Source organism: Balaenoptera musculus, chromosome 11 (genome assembly GCF_009873245.2).
Source record: "Balaenoptera musculus isolate JJ_BM4_2016_0621 chromosome 11, mBalMus1.pri.v3, whole genome shotgun sequence".
Taxonomy (NCBI): Eukaryota; Metazoa; Chordata; class Mammalia; order Artiodactyla; family Balaenopteridae; genus Balaenoptera; species Balaenoptera musculus.
Genome location: NC_045795.1, coordinates 13,190,975 through 13,195,981, shown reverse-complemented (window position 1 = coordinate 13,195,981; position 5,007 = coordinate 13,190,975). Strand labels below are relative to the sequence as shown.

The window sequence follows — 5,007 nt, the reverse complement described above, 5'->3', positions numbered from 1 at the left end:
AGAAATGAGCCCCTGTGAGGATGAGTCGATAGAAAAAGCAGGTAGTATGCCAGGTATCAGACATAAGAGATAACTGGGAAAATGCTGTAAGTATATTTTAAATTGTTAAAGAGACAGAAGAAAGAACAAAGAATGCATTGCAAGATAGGATACTGTGAGTTTAAAAGAACCAAAGAGAACTTCAGGAAATGAAAAAATTAAAATAAAAACTCAATCAATAAGTAAACAAGAGATTTGATACAGATGAATGGGGAAGTAATGTGCCCGTGGTAGAGCTGAGGAATTCAACCAAACAGAACAAGATATGGGAGGAAGGGGGAATTATTATGAAGAGATAGAAAATGAGAGATTAAGAAACATAGAAGACTGAATCAGAAGGCATAACATATGCCTAATAGGAGACCCACACTGAAGAAACAATATTTGAAGAGAGGCAATATTTAAAGAGATAATAGATGGCTGTTTCTCAAATCAAAGAAAAACATGCAGATGCAAACCAAATTATGAACAAATAAAAATAAATCCACACCTAAATACATTGGAGTAAACCTACAGCACACCAAAAAAAAACAGAAAAATTTGAAAAGAGACGAATAGAAAAGATAGTAATAGAGTGCTATATTGGGACTCTTTCTGTCTCAATTTCTGCAGAGGCCACTTAAGATCAACAACAAAATAATAAGGAGCAAATACTCCCTGATTACAAAGAGAGGTACTAAACTCCTTATGCAGGATGTGGAAAGGGAGTAGTGAGTAAAAACTAAGTGACTTTCCCCCTTCATCTTGATGTAGACCATTTAGAAACACTTCCTTTGTAGCCTGGAATGTTGATTTTGTTTTTTTGCAAATCTCAATGTGTGTTTGCAATGACTATGTATTGTCTTTTTTTTACATTAATTTTTATTGAAGTACAGTTGCTTTACAATGTTGTGTTAGTTTCTACTGTACAGAGAAGTAAATCAGCTATACATATACATATATCCCCTCTTTTTTGGATTTCCTTCCTATTTATTTATTCATTTAACATCTTTATTGGAGTATAATTGCTTTGTGTTGGTTTCTGCTGTATAAGAAAGTGAATCAGCTGTATGTATACATATATCCCCATATCCCCTCCCTCTTGCATCTCCCTCCACCCTCCCTATCCCACCCCTCTAGGTGGTCACAAAGCACAGAGCTGATCTCCTTGTGCTATGCAGCTGCTTCCCACTAGCTATCTATTTTATATTTGGTAGTGTATATATATCAATGCTACTTTCTCACTTCGTCCCAGCTTACCCTTCCCCCACCCCGTGTCCTCAAGTCCATTCTCTACATCTGCATCTTTATTCCTGTCCTGCCTCTAGGTTCATCAGAACCATTTTTTTTTTAGATTCCATATATATGTGTTAGCATACGGTATTTGTTTTTCTCTTTCTGACTTACTTCACTCTGTATGACAGACTCTAGGTCCATCCACCTCACTACAAATAACTCAATTTCGTTTCTTTTTATGGTTGAGTAATATTTCATTGTATATATGTGCCATATCTTCTTTATCCATTCATCTGTCGATGGACACTTAGGTTGCTTCCATGTCCCGGCTACTGTAAATAGTGCTGCAGTGAACATTGTAGTACATGTCTCTTTTTGAATTATGGTTTTCTCAGGGTATAGGCCCAGTAGTGGGATTGCTGGGTTGTATGGTAGTTCTACTTTTAGTTTTACAAGGAACCTCCATACTGTTCTCCATAGTGGCTGTATCAATTTACATTCCTACCAACAGTGCAAGAGGCTTCCCTTTTCTCCACACCCTCTCCAGCATTTATTGTTTGTAGGTTTTTTGATGATGGCCATTCTGACTGGTGTGAGGTGATACCTCATTGTGGTTTTGATTTGCATTTCTCTAATGATTAGTGATGTTGAGCATCCTTTCATGTGTTTGTTGGCAATCTGTATATCTTCTTTGGAGAAATGTCTGTTTAGGTCTTCTGCCCATTTTTGGATTGGGTTGTTTGGTTTTTTGATATTGAGCTGCATGAGCTGCTTGTATATTTTGGAGCTTAATCCTTTGTCACTTGCTTCGTTTGCAAATATTTTTTCCCATTCTGAGGGTTGTCTTTTCATCTTGTTTATGGTTTCCTTTGCTGTGCAAAAGTTTTTAAGTTTCATTAGGTCCCATTTGTTTAGTTTTGTTTTTATTTCCATTTCTCCAGGAGGTGAGTCAAAAAGGATCTTGCTGTGATTTATGTCATAGAGTGTTTCTTCTGAGTTGTATAGTGTCTGGCCTTACATTTAGGTTTTTAATCCACTTTGAGTTTAAAAATATGGAACACTTCATGAATTTGTGTGTCATCCCTGTGCAGGGGCCATGCTAATCTTCTCTGTATCGTTCCGATTTTAGTATATGTGCTGCCGAAGCGAGCACTTCCTTCCCACTTAGGTCACCACAGAGCACTGAGGAGAGTTCCCTGAGCTATACAGTAGGTTCTCATTAGTTATCTATTTTACACATAGTATCAATAGTGTATATATGTCAACCCCAATCTCCCAACTCATCCCCCCCTTCCCCCCCTTGCTGTCCATAGTCCATACGTTTGTCCTCTACATCTGTGTCTCTATTTCTGCTTTGCCAATGAGATCATCTATACCATTTTTCTAGATTCCACATATATGCATTAATATATGATATTTGTTTTTCCTTTCTGACTTACTTCACTCTGTATGACACTCTCTAGGTCCATCCATGTCTCTACAAATGACCCAATTTCATTCCTTTTTATGGCAAAGTAATATTCCATTGTATATGTATACCACATCTTCTTTATCCATTCCTCTGTTGATAGACATTTAGATGGCTTCCATGTCCTGGCTATTGTAAATAGTGCTGCAGTGAAAAGCAGTGCGTGTTACATCAGCCCCTGAGCAGTGACAACACGTTCCTTCCGAGAGTCTATGCTTGGCTGCCCCAAGCATAAACTTCCTTTGAGATTTGGGTTCTCCCTCTTTTCTACAAAATAAATACATGCTTGTTTTTTTAATAAAAAATTGTTTTAACTAACTTATCATAAAGTAATATTTAAGATTTAAAAGAAGTAGCATAGTTATGCTACAGCTTTGGGTAATTCCTGGCATGTGAAGTTTTATCCCGAAGATTTGGTCATTCTGTTTAAGAATCTGAGGTTGTAGTGTTGGCTTGGGGGTCAGGAGGACTAGATTTTACTCTTGTCTTTGCTCCCAGTTCATGCTAGTGTCGTAGAAGTTATTTGAACTGCCTAGACCTCAGTTTTCTTGCCTGTAGGGGATTGGACTAGACCATCTCTACAATTCTTTCTGGTTCTGAGCCTCGATGGATCTCTTCCAGGTCCTTAGCTTACTAAGTTCAACTTTGGCATTTGCCTATGAGCAGACATTCTCTTGAGCTCCTCTGCCATCACTCAGGCATGTCAGGGGCTCCTTTTCATGATCCATCCTAGAGGAGGAGAGCCAATTTTCCTTTACAAGCTGATCACACAGATTGGTAGAGTCCAATTTATATACAGCCAGGCATGGTTTCTCCTTGTAAGACAGCACTGATGCAGCAAACAAAGACAGGATAGGAAGGTATGTGCCCTAAACAATCAAACTAGAGACAATGCCAATAGAATTTTTTTCTTTAGTATTCCAAAGTAACATACTTTTCATGGGGAGATTGATGGACTTTGGCCTACTAACAGATGCAGGGGTTTGGTTTGGGTTTTTGTTTTTCTTCCGACTCCATCAGCTTTGAAACTGAGAATGGAAATGAGACACCTGCATTAATAAAACAACAAGGTGGCGTTTGGACACTTAAACTAAACAAAAGAAATTGGACCTGGGAGTGAATTACTTATTTATGACCTCTCCTGTCAAGTTAACTATCCTCTTGTGAGGCCTGGGATATTCTCTTTATTGGTCCTTAAGGCAAGTAGGAAGGGTTCTGTGATGGTCTGTGGTTTAGGTCAATAGTGAGCTGGTTATGGGGGGGGTCATTTGGTCCAAAGCTTCCTTATAAGGAAACGTACACCCTCCCCTCTTTTCTTGAAGACATTCTGAAGGGACTTGTGATAGCAGGATATATGGCTCAGGAATTTCACTGTATATCCAGGAGGCAATGACAAGATTAAACCAGAGTGGAACAAGGCCAGAGGTCTTCATCAACTCTGCAAAGGAGAAACTCCTGAGGAGCTGGTGACAGCCTGATTTCTTGCATCTGTTATAACCGACCTGGGAGAAGCATAAGTGAACACAGGGCATTGGGCAAAGCTTCTCCGCCAAGGCTCTTGAGGTGCTGAATCACCTAAATGGTCTCATCTATCTCTGGTTTCTACTATTGTCCCCTAAAAGGACTACAGCAGTTCTCATGTAACCTTGTTTAATGTCATTTAAATAAAGATCACCTTGACTCAGATGTCATCTCATAGAACAGACATATTTCACAATCTCTAATGAATCCTTAATAGGATTTTTACATACATGCCTATATGCATATGAAACGTAAGTCTTGTTATTGTCCCAAGTTTACTTAAACATAGCTCACTGCGGTTGCACATGGGTACATCCCATGTGGAAAGCGTTTACATGTACATACATGCGTTTTGTCTTGGTATAAAATCAATTCTGCCATAGAGCATTTTCTCCTTTTCTTGTCAGTGGGAAGAAAAGGTCAGGTTTTAAGAGGGATAGAAGATAATCCCACAGAGGAAAGACTAGTCTTCCCAGCTGCACTTTACCAAGAAGTCATGCATTCCCACTCCGATCTACAAAGGTATGATAGGTCACCTTTTCACGGTACTGACAACAGAGAATATTGGAACCCAAGATGAAGGAGAGATCAAAGGATCTGAGAATTAGAGGGTATCAGGTCAGACACAAGACCTGACAGGTAAGGTGGCTACTGGCTTCCTAGGCAGGAGGGCCAGCAAGACCAGAAAGATTTGAACCCTAAGATCAGTGCTTATTGATAAGGCCCAAGATAAAATTACTGATAGGAGACGAGGTGGGGCCCTT

The 5,007-nt window shown here is 39.2% G+C and overlaps 1 non-coding gene across 1 annotated transcript; it reads right to left on the bottom strand.

Annotated features, from left to right (window-relative positions):
* Positions 1 to 2,300: 2,300 nt before the first annotated feature.
* Positions 2,301 to 2,407, bottom strand: LOC118904620. The gene has a single exon (XR_005022068.1). It is a non-coding gene; the product is annotated as a U6 spliceosomal RNA (small nuclear RNA).
* Between the last annotated feature and the right edge of the window lie 2,600 nt (positions 2,408 to 5,007).